Raw genomic sequence first — 17,982 nt, forward strand, 5'->3', positions numbered from 1 at the left:
ATCGTCAACCTCGGTTGATACGGTGTTGGGAAAACAGTGCTCACCTCCAACGTATTCCAGAACCACGAAGCAACAGAACCTTTCTCTACCTGCGACATTTAGTAGTTCCCGCGAACGATGGTTGTTTGTCTGTTAGAGAGTTGTTTCCTCTTTACCTGTTCCAAATTTCCTTTTTTCAGGTGGTCCGGCTGTCGTTTGGATAACTAGACACAGTAAATGGACGCTTTAATACAAAAGTTAAATTTTTTTTCTTCACATTTCTCCAGCAGTTTTTGTGTGGTTTTGTCGTGAATACGACTTACTTTACTATGGGGCGCCTTTTCAAAATTAGCCATATGGAAGAATGGGCAGAACTTAATCGTGAATATCTCGACTTGTATTAATGGTAGCAACATAATTCTTTCACCATTTCATCAAAAATATGATCAGGAATTCAGGATAATATTTTGAACAGTGTGCGATAACCACAAACAACTCAAAAATTAAGTTTTCTTAAAATTTGAAAACAACGCGGAAAACTCTTTACTTTCGCTTGGGTTTTTCGCGCAAGGACGACGATTTTGAGGTAGTCAGGCACATATCTTCAACTGAATGCGTATAAAAGGGGAACCGTGGTCGAAAATCGATAATTTCTTCTTGTGCGTTGGATGGAAGCAGACGTCGTGGGACCAGCAGCTTCGGAGAGTGCACCTTCTGCGTGGTTAAAAACCTCAAACGCTCAGGTCGCATCTCTCATTCGCTTGCTGGCCATCAAGGCGAGAACCAGCAGCGACTGAAACTGGATTCTGAGTCTGTTATTGGATCTAAATTTAGGTCCTGAACTCAGGGTCCAGTTCTCTATTCCAGACTTCTATTCGGTTCTTCTTAAAACCATAATAATACTCCTAAAGAATTATGCGGAATTTACTTTACTGTACCTCTACACAACCCATTTTTGTCGTGAATACGACTTACTTTACTATGGGGTGCCTTTTCAAAATTTACCCTCTGAGAGAGTGATAAGTTTCTGATCGTGAATATCTATTGTTGTATCTAATGAATCAACTTAATACTTGCGACATGCCGACATGGAAATATGATCACAATTTTATGATAAAATTTTCAGTTTTGTGACATAGTCTCAAATAATTCAAAATTAAACTTTTCTGAAATGTTTGGTATAAACGAGTATCAAAGAGGATAATTCATAAGGCGCGTTTGCCTTTCTCGTATTTTTAAAGCTCATAGCTCAGTGATCTGTGAAAGGATTTATATAATCTAACTACCAATAGAATCGAAATTTTTCAATTTAAACGTGTATTGCAAAAGCATTGAAGTATTTCAATAGTACACTATTGAAAAACCTGTCTCATTTGCTCCATGTCAACACCAGCCAATCAGAACGCGTTCCAAGGAAGAGAACAAAATATCTGCTGCTGTACAACAAATCGTCCGGGAAAAATGTTCCGAAAAGTGGTGAATATCGCAGTGAGTTCCTCAATTTGGTCCTTGTGAATGCTAGAAACGAATCCCTACAGCATATTGATAGTTTCTTTCAATAAATTATGCAAATCCGAAATGAAATAATCGACAATAAAATTCTGTATGCGGCTATTTTTATAGCCGTTCGGACCGCCCATTAGTGAAAAAGCTACAAACGAAATCACATAAAAGGAAATCTCTTAACAAAAATTCAATCAGTTTGGATTCAATCGCCACTGCGAGCAGATGTGTTTTGTGTCGTCTGCACGCTTTCGACAAGAGCGATTACGTCACAGCTGCCAGTCATTAGCATTGGGAAAAAACAACGGTGGAGAGCATTGCACAATATCAGCCGTTCTAATGGCTTTAAAAGTTTTCTAAAGAACTATTAGGATTTGTTGTTCGAAAATCGTAGGGAAATATCCTCAGTTTACGGCAAATCAAGAACAGTTTGCTTAGATTTGTGCACTTTTCGCTGTGTGAAACTCACAGTAATCGAGATCAAGTGAAGCCTTCTTTGTTTTTGCGAAAAATGTTCCAGAGTTTAATGTCGTAGAGAATTACGCAATTTGACCTTTCTGAATGCTAGAAACGAGTCCCTCCAGCATATTGATAGTTTCTTTCAATAAATTATGCAAATCCGAAATGAAATAATCGACATTAAAATTCTGTATGCGGCTATTTTTATAGCCGTTAGGACCGCCCATTAGTGAAAAAGCTACAAACGAAATCACATAAAAGGAAATCTCTTAACAAAAATTCAATCAGTTTGGATTCTATCGCCCCTGCGAGCAGATGTGTTTTGTGTCGTCTGCACAGCTAGTTTCGCTTCCGACAAGAGCGATTACGTCACAGCTGCCAGTCATTTGCATTGGGAAAAAACAACGGTGGAGAGCATTGCACAATATCAGCCGTTCTAATGGCTCTAAAAGTTTTCTAAAGAACTATTAGGATTTGTTGTTTGCAAATCGTAGGGAAATATCCTCAGTTTACTGCAAATCAAGAACAGTTTGCTTAGATTTGTGCACTTTTCGCTGTGTGAAATTCACAGTAATCGAGATCAAGTGAAGCGTTCTTTGTTTTTGCGAAAAATGTGAAAAAGGGGAATGCGTACATAATTCATACAATTGATATTCGGAAGTGTTAAGGAACATGTCAGTTGTTTTCGTATTCACGACATCCAGTTATGTCTCTGACATTACCCACCCGCCTTTTTCGTTCCGGCTGGATTATGATTGGTTAGACCGAACAACTTCACGACCGATTGTTCGCGGCTGAGTTTGAAGAAACTGTTTCATCCCGGCAATTCAATTTTTCAATTGTCCGAGAAATACCGGGAATGGCCGCAGCACTGCTAATAGAATTCTATAAACTTTGAAAAACTTGATTTTATTTGTGAACAGCGAAAGGGGTTGTTGTTGTTCTTTGTACTCCTCAGAGGTTATTTAATAAATTCGTTTTATCTCAGTGTACTAGCTTTGATGACTGTTCTTCGAAGAAGGGCAAATCTTACAAACATAAACAAATCGAGTTTCTCTTTCATGCGGATAAATGCTTCAATATTTTGGTTAGAGATTTTCATTCTACAAATACAAATGAAAATACAAAAACTATAAAGGGCGATACCGTCACTCAATTTGTTTTCTTAAGGGCTGAGGACAGTACCGTAAAGTGGTAGGTTTTTTGCTATTTTCCCGTTTCAAATTAACGCCCTTATTCTGAATAACGTCGTATCGTTTTTTCCCTCGTAATTCATTTGTATTCCCTAGAGTGACTATAATCAGAGTGGCGACAGCTGCTCGTTTGGAATGACAGCTCCCAGTTCCAAACGAGCAAACGACCTGTCAATTCAATGTAAAGCTAATGGAATGTTTTGAATTGTTGCCAAAATTACGGATGAGATGTCGTCACTCTGGTTATAGGCACTCTAGTATTCCCCATAACGCTAGCAAAATCAAAGGTAGCTATGATTCGATCGAAGGGCGTAAATTTTCTTGGATACGGTGCAGAATGTAAAAAAAAAACCACCTGACAATGTCTTTGAAATTTAGTTGAGAATATTCTGTGAAATGTTCAGAATGATTCATTGAGTTTAGCGGTCGTGTTGTATTTTTTTCTGACTGAAGAACTGCTGAAAAATGGAACGCTCGGAAATGCATACCTCTACTTGTTCATCGAATATCTCGGCTTTGAAGGCTTGTGTCATAAATCTACCTGGACAAAGTCTAGGTAATTTAGTTTAGATGCGATTAGTACATAAAAACATATATGTTATCGCGATAAAAATAAAGTCTTGTATTTTTCTGTGAAACAAAGTCAGTTTCAATGCATCCACCATTTTTTTTTCGCTTTGGATTTCCTGATGATCTTTGAATGTCCATGTAATGTCCAACCCATACGATAGATTAATGTGATAAAACTTCTCATCAAAATAATAAAATGTATGCTGGCAACCCGGTACAGTTTGCTCATATACGAGAGAGTACAAGAGATATACGATGCGCAAAGGGAATTGAGCGAGCCACGTGGTCGATTTAAAACTCAACACGTGGCCCTCTGTCCTCAGACCTATAGCCCTTCATGTCCCATGACAACAAACAGGGCGACACTTCAATTGCAAGGAAGGAAAGGATAAACTGTTTTCTTTTTGTAATTTTAGATTGTTTCCGAACTTTACACTACTGGATTTGTCCTAATACCGTATACAAGCCAATTTCACAAAAAAAAACATACGAGGGCGTAACTTCATTATTCACACAAGTGCCTTATCGAAAATGGGTGAGACTCTTATATTGAGGATTTATTCAGTGGATATAAAAAGAAAACGGAAAAAGTTTGCGTACGTTTTTAGGATTAACCAACAACTCTTCAACTCATCAAATATCGATCGGAGAACATGCGATACTTTCTAAATAGAAATTGTAACATCGATGTTTTTCTTCGTTTTTCTATCAAAGTGAGGTTCGCCCTCCTTTGAAAAACAGCTCACTCTTTCTGGGATTCTAACAAATCAACTGTCACTTCACAGATCGTAACATAACCTCACAAAATTTGTTTACTGAACAGCGCCCAGCGATGTTCATTCAAGCTCAAAGCTAACCGCAGTTTGTTAACACGTTCATTCTAATTTGATTATGTGTTATTGGGAATGTAAATGAACTACCGGTACATGACAAACGTGACCTTCACGCTTAAAAATAGTTACTCAAAAATAAGTAAGATCTCACTCATCTACAGAAAAGTGGAACAACTCTAATTTAGAGTAACTCCGAAGTTACTAAAATTTGAGTTCTTCCACTGGAAACGATATTTGGGTAAAATCTACTCATTTACTGAGGAATACTTTATTTTACATGTACCAAAAATAGAGTAACTATCACTCAAATTTTCAATGGAAATTTTATTTCACATATACCAAATTTGCAAAAAATTGCTCCTCTTCTGAGTGTATTGTATTAAAATATTAAGTAATTGAACTCAATACTGGTGGTCGCTTGGAGTTGTGTGTCAATCGCAAATTAACATACATGTCAGTTATGCTCAGGCACCAATCATACACTTATTCCTCATAAATGACATTTGAGCATATTCGTTTCCATTCTAAAGCAAAACACGGAGTTTATCATTCCGGTTTTTGCAGACACAACACCGTTTGTGTTAAGCGACTCACCCTCGAAACACGCGATCTCACATACAACCTGTTGCTACAAATGGTTATTACAACTTTTAGACTGATCTTGTGAATAGTGACAAAAAAACGAGTTCTTGCGTTAAACTCAAATTTAGAGTAGAAGTTACTCAATATCATTGATGATAACTACTCAATTTTTGACGTTTCCATGTATCATTTGAAAATGAGTAACTAGTACTCAAACTCTGAGTAACCTTTTCTAAGCGTGTTTATTCATCACGAGTGCATTTGTGATGTCAACTTGTAAAACCTAATGGTTTTTGCAACACCGCTTCTGTCAGAAAAAATTGACTGACATTCCAGCGAAATTTAAATATAAATTATAATACAGAATGCTGTGTCTAATTTTCAAGGACAAGTTTTACAATATGCGGTACATTGGCATGGTACTTTGTCACTGTGACAGTGAACTTTGAGAAATATCTGGATAACTAGCAGCACTTTCAATTGAAAGCCTTGCACGCTCTTTGAACATAACTCATGGCTTCAGTTGCGATTACTCAAACTAATGAACTGGAACGATGTTTCAAAACTTGAGTATAGATTTGAGTAAAATTCACTCAAGCCATGTGTTCTATTGCATTTGATCATACATTAGACTAAGCGCTGAGTAAAAAAATTAGAGGGTTGTATTCAAGACACGACTGAGCACAATAACATTAAAAATGGAACGTTTCTAGGGTCTTCATAATATATACAAAAATAAAGAGATTATGATACACTAAACTAAAAACTTTTTCAATTGACTAATTACAAACTTGCTCTAGTATAAGCGCTTAGATTGTTGGCGAATGATAAAATTGACAATTAGATTCTTTCTTGATGATTAATTATATTCAATTTTGATCCCTTTCCATTTTTACATTGTTAAGATTTTGAATAACGTCCTTTAACTAGAATTCAAAGTTACTTGAAAGCTCAATTTTAGATACAAACAACCTAAAGATTTGATCCTGAAAAAATGAAACTATTTTATTCTATGATAATAATTTTCGAGAAACGTACAAACTTATTAATTTTATAAACAGTTAATCGATCCAAGAGAAGATTTTATTTATTTTAACGAAAAATGTTGTACCAGTAAGCTCAGTAATAGTGTAATTTTATTAATCCTTCTTCAAAATCGTCGATAATCTTCGGAAAGTGTCGGTAAATAATATGGCAACAATACGAGGAAGAAAAATGTGAAAGAGTCCTCATAAAATATTTAGTTACTTACATTGATTTTCGCTTTGGCATATTAGGAATATACGGAATGGATACTCAACACAATTCCGAAATTTTGTTCGTATTGTAACTTGATGTTATTAATACATGAATGAACATTGTCATAGTTACAACGCGTGTTTTGAAGCAAATAATAATTGAACTGAAACTGGCGGTTAACAAAATTCTACGAGGGTTGCTATTCAAACGATACATGTAAAATCGCAAGTAAACTTACCTTTAGTTTATCTTTGATACTATATGATATTGCATCTAATTGTACTGTATATGTGAGCCTGTGGAACCCATTTATACTACCAAACCGAGGAGGCCGCTTTTAGATAAGTTTCAGAATTTAATTTTGAATCTTTTGAAGCGTTTAATTCCTGGTGGGACAACAACTTGTTCAGTCACATTGTCACGTTTTGTTCGTATGGGAATGGAGATTTACGTATGCAAACCGATCCGTTGACAAATTAAAACATTTTTAAGCTTACAATATCGAAGCTTTGGAATCATTTAAATGAGGAAAATCCATTAACAAATCATCGAGGAACAAGCGCTGCAAATTAGATCCGAATTAGATCTATTGCCGATAATACTAAATTAGCCTGATAGTTACCAGAGAACCAAAATAAAATACTCAATTCAAATAAATTTTTCAATGGAATGCAATTGAAATATTCAAATGACGTTTTCTCATAAGTTTAAGTTAAATGTTTCCGAATCGATTGTTTGTTGAATTATATAAATCCATCAACAAATGACTGAGGTATGAGCGTTCAAAATTATGGCAGAAAAATATTACGCGATTAGTTTTGCATGTTTTAATTTGACACCCAGCCTCGGGAAGCGAAGTGTAAGGCATTTTTAATGGCAAAATCGACCAACAATTTGCTTTACATGGGATATTTCAAAAGAACCGATAACCACGCTGATTCCCGCATGGCGTTTTGGCTACCTGGGTAGCCACGGGCACCAAAAGGCTACCAAAACCGATTCAGTGACGGCTGCCAATGCCAAAATGACAAAAAAAAAATCTTCCGTCGTCTAGTAACCCGCGAATTTTCACTTTTGTTTTTTAGTTGCATATGATGGAGAAGTCATTTTCATACGTTCTCGTGCGAGTAAAGTTTTCTAGGATTCATTGTTTCTTTAATGATATTGTAGCCCAGCTGTCACAACCAGTTTTCCTTGAATTACTTCTGAAATATTATAGGTATGTCGTTAAATGAAAAGAAAAAAAACGATACAAATGTTCACTATATTCTATATTATCTCCACAGAGAGGATAGCGATGTGACTAACGAAAATTTGTTATATTATGCAGGCCCAGTTACAAAATAATAATACAATAACTATCACGAGGAGTCCGGCCTAAACGGAGACAGTTCGAAGAAGGTAAAACTTGTATCTGAAACGCAACTACCCCTGAATGTTGTTATCTCAATGCGAAATGTTACAGACCAATTTGATGCACTGAAAGAGCAATCTGGATTGGTTTCAAAGTTTTTGGTTATGATGCCAATCTCATTCCCGACTTCCGGAAAGGAATAGTTATTGGTGTCATCGGATCGGTGGGTGCTGGTAAATCATCTTTACTGCAAGAAATTCTAGCAATTCGATGGAAACGAGTTGGTGGTGAATATATAAGCTCTGGTACGAGATATTGAAACTAATCATCTTATCGCAGAACCGATATGTTTCTGAAGCCAAGGATGCTCAAAGCGGTCATCACTTGTTCGATATATGTATCGAGCCCAGGAGCCGGTTAGGTAAAGCTAAAGCTTCACGAATTTTAGTTTAAGGTTTTAATGTTTGTTCAACGTCTCTTCTAGAATAATATGACGGTGCTGGAGTAATTTATCGTTGGACCACCGGTGCCACTAGACTCGTAAATGATTCGAAACTTTCAACATCGAAACTCTCAATTGTCGTGAATACGTTCACATTTGAATTCATGTTACCACTAATTTGATACTTATTCAAAATTATACCAGAATATGAACATGAAAATTTTCTTTCATTTCCTATCATTAGCATCCGAAATAGGAATAAAGCAATCAAAACAAGCAAAGAAGAATCATTACCGGGTTTCTTGCGGTTCTGTTCACTCTGGCTGCCAGCGGTATGGCAAACAGCTGTCAACCATGTTTCCCTTAGAACCGATTGGAAAAATCCTGGTGGAAACGGTTGTATCGTTTGAGGTGTATGTCTGGCAGCGGTGAGGCAGTCGGTCACCAGAATGGCTGCCAGCCATATTTCGCCCGCTGGCAGTGTTTAGTCAGCCGTTTGGCAGTCATGCGTATGCGGGTTCGGTTCTTCAATAGCTAGATGATATATAAGATATTCAATCGAACACGAAGGTTGTGCAGACAGCAGGAAATTTCACCAACACATAATGCAAATGCGACAATCCAGCAAGTGAACGCATATACAATCCAGTCATCAGCTCACTGGACGGGCTACTTGTTTCATTCGCAGTCAAACATCAACTAGGCAAAGAAATATTGTGCAGCCTATATTTATAGATTTCTCTTCATACTACGCAGAACGATGCGGTGTTTTTTATGCATGACGCAAAGCCTCCTATGCCGAACAAGAAGTTGACGTCATTTTGTAAAGCAGGGATTGGTGGATGAAAACATAGGTCGATTCCAACAATTTTTTCAATAGTATGCTATTGAAATACTGAAAAGACGTCGTCATACATGTTTAAGTTAAAAGTTTCCGAATCGATTGGTTGTTAAATTATAACAATCCATCAACAAATGACCGAGTTATTAACGTTCAAAATTATGACACAAAAAGGTTACGCGACAATTTTTGAAACTTTTAATTGACACCCGGCCCCGTATAGTGAAAAGTAAGGCATTTTTAATGCCAAAAACACTTCTTACAGTTTACATTCTCGGAATATTCTTATCGAATTTTCGAATGCAAGAATGCGTCGTTTTTTTTCATTTCTGGTATCTGTGCCAAATTTGATAGCAATCCGTTCAGCAGTTCCGGAGTAGTTATGCGGTTACAAACATTACATCCCCCTCTTTAGAGGCACGCACTACATCCACCCTACACGAATACCCTTATAATCATATATAAGTTGCAACAAAAAATATCTATGGTCTTCAAAAAGTATCGGTTCTTGTCAAATTAAATAAATTTTTCCATGACCCAGTGTCCTTAATTGCTACGCTCCCCAAGTGTGATAGCAATCCGTTCAGTAGTTTCGGAGTTATGCCGTTACATCCCATTTTTAGCGGCACTTGCTACATCTTCCCCCCATATATATCATATCTAAGAAAATGTTTGCATTGTCTTCAAAAATTATCGATTCTTGTCAAATTTTATGAATTTCTCATGAACCACCTCCACCCCTCAATGATACTTGCTACGCTTCCTCCTCCATAAAAATAAAAATTTAAAAAAAAACTTTTATGAATAATCCTGAAAAGCAAGAAATACCTGTGCCAGTTTTATAGCAATTTGTGCAGTAGTTCCGGAGTTATGCCATTACAAAAATTACACTCCCTTTTTTAGAGACACTTACTACACCCTCCCCCCATCGAATATCCTTACAATCATATCTAAGTTGTGCAAAAAGTATTTGTGATCTTCAAAAAGTACCGATTCTCGTCAAATTAGATAATTTTTTTGTTGACCTTCTTTGTTATGGACACTTGCTACGCACCGTTCTCCCATAAAACAATTCTTATAACCATGTCTGAAGAGCCAACATGTGCCAAGTTTGATAGCAATAAGTTGAGTAGTTTCGGAGTTATACCATTTCAAACATCACACCCCCCCTTTTTAAAGACACTTGCTACATCTATCCCCCATACAATCATATCTAAGATATTCAAAAGGGTTCGATTCATATCAAGTTATATAATTTTTTTCACGACTCCTCCCTGTTAATGACACTTGCTACGCTCCCTTCCCTTTAAAAATACTCCTTATACCATCGCTGAAATGGAAGAAATACCTGTGCCAAGTTTGATGGTAATCCGCTCCGTAGTTCCGAAGTTATGGCGTTACAAACATACATTGTTGCCAGAATGCCATCAGAAGATTCCGACAGATTTTGACCGTCTGGCCGTATGGAGAGGAGTATACCGTGTTGAACGTTCAATTGTACAATTTCAAATAGATCCTTCAATTAGAAATTCGAACGTAACTAATGTTGAACTATTCTGAAAGATTTTTGTTACACACACCTGGAAAAAATTGTGTAAATTTCCGTCTTCTGAGACCGACATATACGAGCGTCAAAAATGACTCAATTTTACGGTAGATCTATTTAACCCGTTGAGACATACATGTTAAGTTACACGCCTGCTTGAAATACGGCGTGTGTTTGACACAAATTCAAATCATTCTCGTAAAACTCAGTCATTTTATAAATTAAGTTATATGTGGATTTGTGTCACCTATAAATTTCATAACTTTTTCTCGGTGTACCTTTTACTAAAGATGAAATCAAGATAACAAAATTTCATGCAAACCATTAAAAACATTGAATCAGTTACACGCTTAGAAAAAGTTACTCAGAGTTTGAGTACTAGTTACTCATTTTCAAATGATACATGGAAACGTCAAAAATTGAGTAGTTATCATCAATGATATTGAGTAACTCCTACTCTAAATTTGAGTTTAACGCAAGAACTCGTTTTTTTGTCACTATTCACAAGATCAGTCTAAAAGTTGTAATAACCATTTGTAGCAACAGGTTGTATGTGAGATCGCGTGTTTCGAGGGTGAGTCGCTTAACACAAACGGTGTTGTGTCTGCAAAAACCGGAATGATAAACTCCGTGTTGTGCTTTAGAATGGAACCAAATATGCTCAAATGTCATTTATGAGAAATAAGTGTATGATTGGTGCCTGAGCATAACTGACTTGTATGTTAATTTGCGATTGACACACTACTCCAAGCAACCACCACTTGATATAGTATTGAGTTCAATTACTTAATATTTTAATACAATACACTCAGAAAAGGAGCAATTTTTTTGCAAATTTGGTATATGTGAAATAAAATTTCACTCAAAATTTGAGTGATAGTTACTCTATTTTTGGTACATGTACAAATAAAGTATTACTCAGTAAATGAGTAGATTTTACCCAAATATCGTTTCCAGTGGAAGAACTCAAATTTGAGTAACTTCGGAGTTACTCTAAATTAGAGTTGTTCCACTTTTTCTGTAGATGAGTGAGATCTTACTCATTTTTGAGTAACTATTTTTAAGCGTGTAGTTTAAGAAAGTGTCAATTTTAGAAGGCCGCACGCTTAGAAAAAGTTACTCAGAGTTCGAGTACTATAGTTACTCATTTTCAAATGATACATGGAAACGTTAAAAATTGAGTAGTTACCATCAATGATAATGAGTAACTCTTACTTTAAATTTGAGTTCAACGCAAGAACTTGTTTTTATGTTACTATGAGCAAGATCAGTCTAAAAGTTGTAATAACCGTTTGTAGCAACAGGTTCTATTCTATTTTAGTTAGTGCGATCGCGTATTTCAAGTAAGTAAGTCGCTTAACACAAATGCATAGATTGTGTCCAGGAGTGCTCCGTATTGTGCTTCAGAATGGAAATGAATATGCTCAAATGTCAGTTATGAGGAATAAGTGTCTAATTGGTGCCTGAGCATTACTAACTAATGTTAATGTGCGACTGACATACTACCACAGACTAACAGACATGACAGTATGAGTAAATTCTTATAAAAAATAATTTTTCGTGATGCACTAGTTCCACCTATATTGTACTGCGCGAACTATTTACTATCTGTACACCCCTTGTGTTATGTAAAAGTTTTTTTACTAGTTGGTTTCCCCTCGTTTGTTAACACCGATCAGCTGCTTGCAGGGATGCCTGATTTCATCAAAATATTTGAAAATGAATCGTCACAATAAATTATTGGATTACGTTGATAATATATTTAACTTTTTCGCGATGTTGGAAGGTAACCATTTATTTGACTCAACGTTGTTCATCTAGACTATTTTTTATTGTGTCGGTAGTTTTCACCAGAAATTAAGTGGCGGCAGACCAGAAGCAAGTAAATATTGTAACAAAACGGGTTCGATTTTGTCTTGCGTTGGAGGATGAGAAATAGGCACAATTATGTATATAGTTTTGGCCATATGTATTAAATCTGTATCCTGCATGAAATTCGCATGGACGTATACAAATCAATACATTACAGGTAATTCTGTATGAATGGCAACTCTGTTGGTAAATGAAAAAAATAAACACAGTCTAGATGACAGACAGGATGTTTTTGATAGGGTAACGAGGCGCCATCATGACACATGTGAGTACTGTCCCAAATAAAGGAATATTCGAAAAGACCGTTAAAATGATTGAAGAATCTAATTTGAGTGTCCTGTCTGTTAGTCTGTGATACTACTCCAAGCGACCGCCACTTTGATTCCTCAAAGCTAGAAATCAATTGTAAACGAAATATTAAATAAACACAGTAGTTATTTTAAGTATTGAGTGTCAATTACTTTATATTTTAATACAATAATCATAAAATTTCATTCAAATTCATTCGTTCAAAAGCATTACTCAGTAAATGAGTAGATTTGACCAAAACAGCGTTTCCAGTGAAAGAGAGGGTAAATTAGAGTTGTTCCACTTTTTCTGTAGATGAGTGAAATCGTACTCATTTTTGAGTAACTATTTATAAGCGTGCGTTTAAGCAAGTGGCAATTAGGGATGTCGTAATATAGATCCATTAATCGAGTAACCGATTAATCACTCAGATAATGGATTGAAATTTTATCGAATAATTTGAAAATTATAATCGATTAATGGATAATCGAGTAATTCGGAATTCTGACATACCTAGTGAAAACAATCTTTATATTCGCTGACAATTTCGACAATATTAAGTTTCAAACATATACATGGAAACTTAGAGTACCTTCTTAGAAAAAAAAAAAAAAAGCGTTCAACGGTGGTCCTTCATTGGTCCAATACGTTGGATCATTGGTCCAATGAAAGTCCATTCAACCGTTTAACGGGAGGCCAACACGGGACCTCCGTTTGCCGATTTTGAAACAGACCGTTGAACCGAATGCCATTTTTTTCGTTCAACAAACCCGGCAGACAGAGGTCCATTGTTGAGCCACTTTTAACATGAGGAGTTGGAGCCCCGTTGGGCTAGTTTTACTCCAGAATTTCTGAAGTATTTTCCACTTTTTTTTAAACTAACACTACATACCTGCACAATACTTCTACTTCACGTAGAATAACAACAAATTTTATTTCTATGTAAAGGTTACACTTTATTTTCACACTATTTTTGCAAAAGAAAAAACCACAACAAACCGTTCCAGCAAATTGAACGAATATTTCGTGCAATATGTCGTTCAACAAGCGCTCAAAGACCAACAAAATAGAACGGCCTGCTGAGAGGGTAGGTAATACCAGAGAATAATCGCGAGATTGACGTAGGACTGCATTCGAGATGTGTACAGATATTAACTAATTGGATACCGTTTGACCGCTTAAGGTTTTGTAGTCCTGTTTCGGTTTCGGAAGATTACGTTCGTATTTTAAGAATTAAAGCAGCAGTTTAAGGGCAGTTTTCTAAATAAGTTCTTCACGTTACTTTTGAGGTCCTGAAAAGGACCGTTAGTGGCTTTGGATTCTTGAAAAAGACTATTTGGTTACGGATGATTACATTTGTATTCCAGGAAGAAGGGCACCATTCGAAGTCATTTGTAATTTAAAGCCATGACCTAAACGAAATCTTTTCACAAATATAACAGCGAAACTCACACTGTGAACGTGAAGCATCAGTTCAATAAAGTAGCTCCATTATCTTGACGTAGATGGCAGCCTGCTCACTCGATGTATCAGACTGAAGAGACTGAAGCTCAGAGATGCCAGATCTGCAGATTAGTCTGTAAATCTGCAGATTTCGACTTTCGACTTTTGCTGCCCTGTTTAAAGATGTTTGAAATTTTTACCTGGCATCTGTGCTGAAGCTAGCAAACGTGCAACAGGGTCTATTTGTAGATTCGGTTTATTTTGAAGTTTCGTGTTTGGACCGTTTTTGTTCACTATTTAATACATGCCTTCTTCCGTTCGTTTCGTGGAAATACTCAAAGTTATAAGGAAATCAAATCTGGAGTAATTTCATTACACTTTCGTGTACCCCGGTGACATAGCAAAGAACGACGTAGTCCTACGTCAAAACTGTCCTCAAACTGAACGCCTTTAATCTTCTCTTTGTTCTCATTGGGCCCCTATGAACAACGTAACCCAGTATATCAAATCCGAAATTGGATTCGGAATTAATTATGATTCCCAAATGGATTCCAAATAAGTTGAAATCAATTGTTGCATCTTATTCAAATGCATTTGGTTAGTCCGGTTGGTTTATCAAGGAGGCGCTTGCACATGTTGCGTACTGGCAGCTAAAAAAGTACTGAATAATTAACATCTTTTAACTAGCTTTTGAGTATTTTTGGCATTTGGTCTTTATATCCAATCTCGAATGAAATCTTCTTATCGACATTTTAACCATTCGGCAAGCTAAAGTTGTCTAAAGAACCCAACCCGAAACCAGCAAGTCAGTCTGCTAGCTAGATTTCCTTTCCGTTTCCCTGGTTGAAAATTCAATGACACTTGGGTTGTATCGTCACTTTTGAATACAGAAATAAATACACCCCAGGCAGTGTAGGGGTTTAACTTTCCGATGAAATTTTGATTAAGTCGATGGATTACTGCTTTTCGCAAAACGGTAAGTAACCCTCGCCGGTCTTCGGCTCGACTGCATTAACCCGGAGCAGCACCCGGTCCAATCGAAAATTCTCTTTGCCCGAGCAGCAGATTGAAGTGGTTTTCCAGTGTACGGGACCCCAACGGGTTACCCGCAGAAACCTCAGCCCATTAGTTTTTCATCATCCTCATCCAACGGCGACTGGCGGCTGGTACCTTTTTCCCGATTGCTACTCCTTCTCCATGTGCCGAAGGAAACCGGATCCCTCCGTATCACGTGTGAACGGTACGGGCGGAGAAGTCAAGAGCCATGTTTCCGGGGGCGTAAAATGCAACCAATATTTGTAGAATTTATTTTGCCACTCTTTGGTCGGGCACTCGAACGTTCCACTCGACTACCACGTCGCCGTCCTCGTCCACGTCCACTTTGTAACCGACCAAACTCTACTCTCCGGTTCGTTCCGGACAGGTTTTGGACTAATAAAATTCCATTTATTTTAATGGTCGATGCTCGGTGTTGCTTCCTTCTGCGTCTTCCGGGATGCCGTCCACAGACTCCAGCAAACTGCGGTTCCGGCGGGAAAAATAACACATACGGATAGCAGGAAAGTGCAACTTCAGAAATCTATTTATTAAGATACGTGCTTCTCGAGTGTCTGTAAACAAAGTCATGAGCGTTTTGCCAGAGAGTTTGGTTCGCCTTCCCACTCGATTGGCTGCACTTCTCAACTGGCAACAAATTTTGAACTTGTAAGGGCATATTCAGGAGTGTTCTAGTTCTAGATGCATAGTTTATGTCAGTTTTATAATTTAAATCTAGAAATTATAACAAAATAAACTGGCAGCCCCAACAGCGTTTTATCTGTGTTTCAAATATAGAAAAAATAGAACGGCAATGTATACCAGTTTTAAATTTGACAGTAGAACTGGTCGAATAAATAAAACTAAAACGGATTGCTGGGGATACGTTTGTCTCAGTTTCATTTACATTATAGACCACCCATATGAATCTTGCAGCTGCTGAATTTGCTCTAAGTAAACGTGGAGAATATTTAGGGGACATGGTTTTAGGATGATTAGATACTGACAGAAAACTGCAAATATCTTATTAATTTAATAATACGGCTTAAATGAGGAATCCAATTAGCATGTTCACTACAAAAGAGTATTACCACAGATATCAGATATACAGGCTCGAACAATTTTTTTTCAAATCCTGTGTAAATTTCAAATTTGCAATACGTTGGAAACACTACTGTCACCTACTCGACTATTTTTTTTTTTTTATTCAAGAATATAATGTTTAAGGCACACTGCTTAAGCTCTAAGATGCCAAGGGCTTTTACTAATTTAAAATTTACGACTAACTTAAAACTAGGGTTGTATCATTAAGTAATGTCATATTTGGGTCGCAGTGGTTGACTTTGGCAGATCCAGCCTTCATGTGGTGATCGGCCGGTGATCTGAATATTTCATGAGAGTCTTCCATATGGCGTTGGTGAATATTCATGTTGGCCGCATTCTTCGGTCCGTGTGGGTCCGCGGGAAACACCCCCAGGTTACGAATACCCGGCGGGTGGCCCGCATGCTGTTGATAAGTTTCCGTGGGCGATGATGGTGTTGTTACAGAAGAAAATGAAAAAAAAAGATAGCGAAGTAAATATTGCGGAAAACGAAGTAAAATGGGGATATGGGAATGAAATGACTAAAACGACAGAGATCTAATTAGTTGACATCGAGATGGTGAAAAGACGGGGAGGGGGGAAGCGAAGGTTAGTGACAGCAAAAAGATCTTGTTAGTTCCGATGAAGATGGTGGACAGATGAGGAATCGGGATAATCGGCGGAAGTTAGTGTCGAACCTGCAGTTGAGAAATAATTCTTAGCCACAGTTGAAACAACGTCGATAAATAGGAGGAACTTTCTAAGCCAGATGTAACAGATTACACTTGTATATTAATGTGTTTGAGAAACTGGTATATGAGAAGCATATATGAACTATCCCGACTCGCCAACACATCCCGAACCGGAACCTCAGGCGGTCTACCTCGGGCCCTGAGGGATTCCAGTAGCTTCGACCTGGCGTCGCGATACTCTACGCACGACCACACGACATGCTCGATGTCCTGATAACCGTCGCCACAGGTGCAGAGCCCGTTCTCCACGATCCCGATACGCCGGAGATGTGCGTTGAATGTATAGTGATTTGACATGAGCCGTGACATAACGCGAATGAAATCACGACTCACGTTCATCCCCTTGAACCAAGGTTTCGTCGATACCTTAGGGATAATGGAGTGTAGCCATCGTCCCAGTTCGTCATTGCTCCATGAAGTTTGCCAACTTTCGAGAGTTTTCTGACGAGAGATACTGAAAAATTCATTGAAGCAGATTGGTCTTTCATAAATATCACCTTCTAATGCGCCCACTTTAGCCAATGAGTCTGCCTTTTCATTGCCCGGAATGGAACAATGCGAAGGGACCCAGACTAACGATATTAAATAAGACCGTTCAGATAAAGTACTCAAATGTTCCCGTATTTTCCCCAGGAAATATGGGGGACACTTTCCTGGCTTCATTGCCCGGAGAGCTTCTATTGAGCTTAGACTGTCCGTGACAATGAAGTAATGGTCTTTGGGCGAGGTTTCAATGATCTCGAGGGTGTACTGAATAGCAGCTAATTCTGCGACGTAAACTGAAGCCGGATCACTGAGTTTGTAAGAAGCGGTGATGTTTTGATTGAAGATGCCGAAGCCTGTGAACTTGTTAATGTTTGATCCGTCAGTGTAAAACACCTTTTCACAGTTGACTGTTCTAAATTTATTATAAAAAATATTTGGGGCCACTTGAGGGCGCACGTGAGCCGGAATTCCACGAATTTCTTC

General features: G+C 37.5%; 1 long non-coding RNA gene across 1 annotated transcript; it reads left to right on the forward strand.

Annotated features, from left to right (window-relative positions):
• The first annotated feature begins 7,453 nt into the window (after window positions 1–7,453).
• Window positions 7,454–8,327, forward strand: LOC131425733 (uncharacterized). Its single transcript, XR_009229025.1, has 4 exons — window positions 7,454–7,577; window positions 7,689–7,759; window positions 7,824–8,133; window positions 8,197–8,327. It is a non-coding gene; the product is annotated as an uncharacterized LOC131425733 (long non-coding RNA).
• The last annotated feature ends 9,655 nt before the right edge of the window (window positions 8,328–17,982 follow it).

This window comes from Malaya genurostris, chromosome 1, assembly GCF_030247185.1.
Source record: "Malaya genurostris strain Urasoe2022 chromosome 1, Malgen_1.1, whole genome shotgun sequence".
Taxonomy (NCBI): Eukaryota; Metazoa; Arthropoda; class Insecta; order Diptera; family Culicidae; genus Malaya; species Malaya genurostris.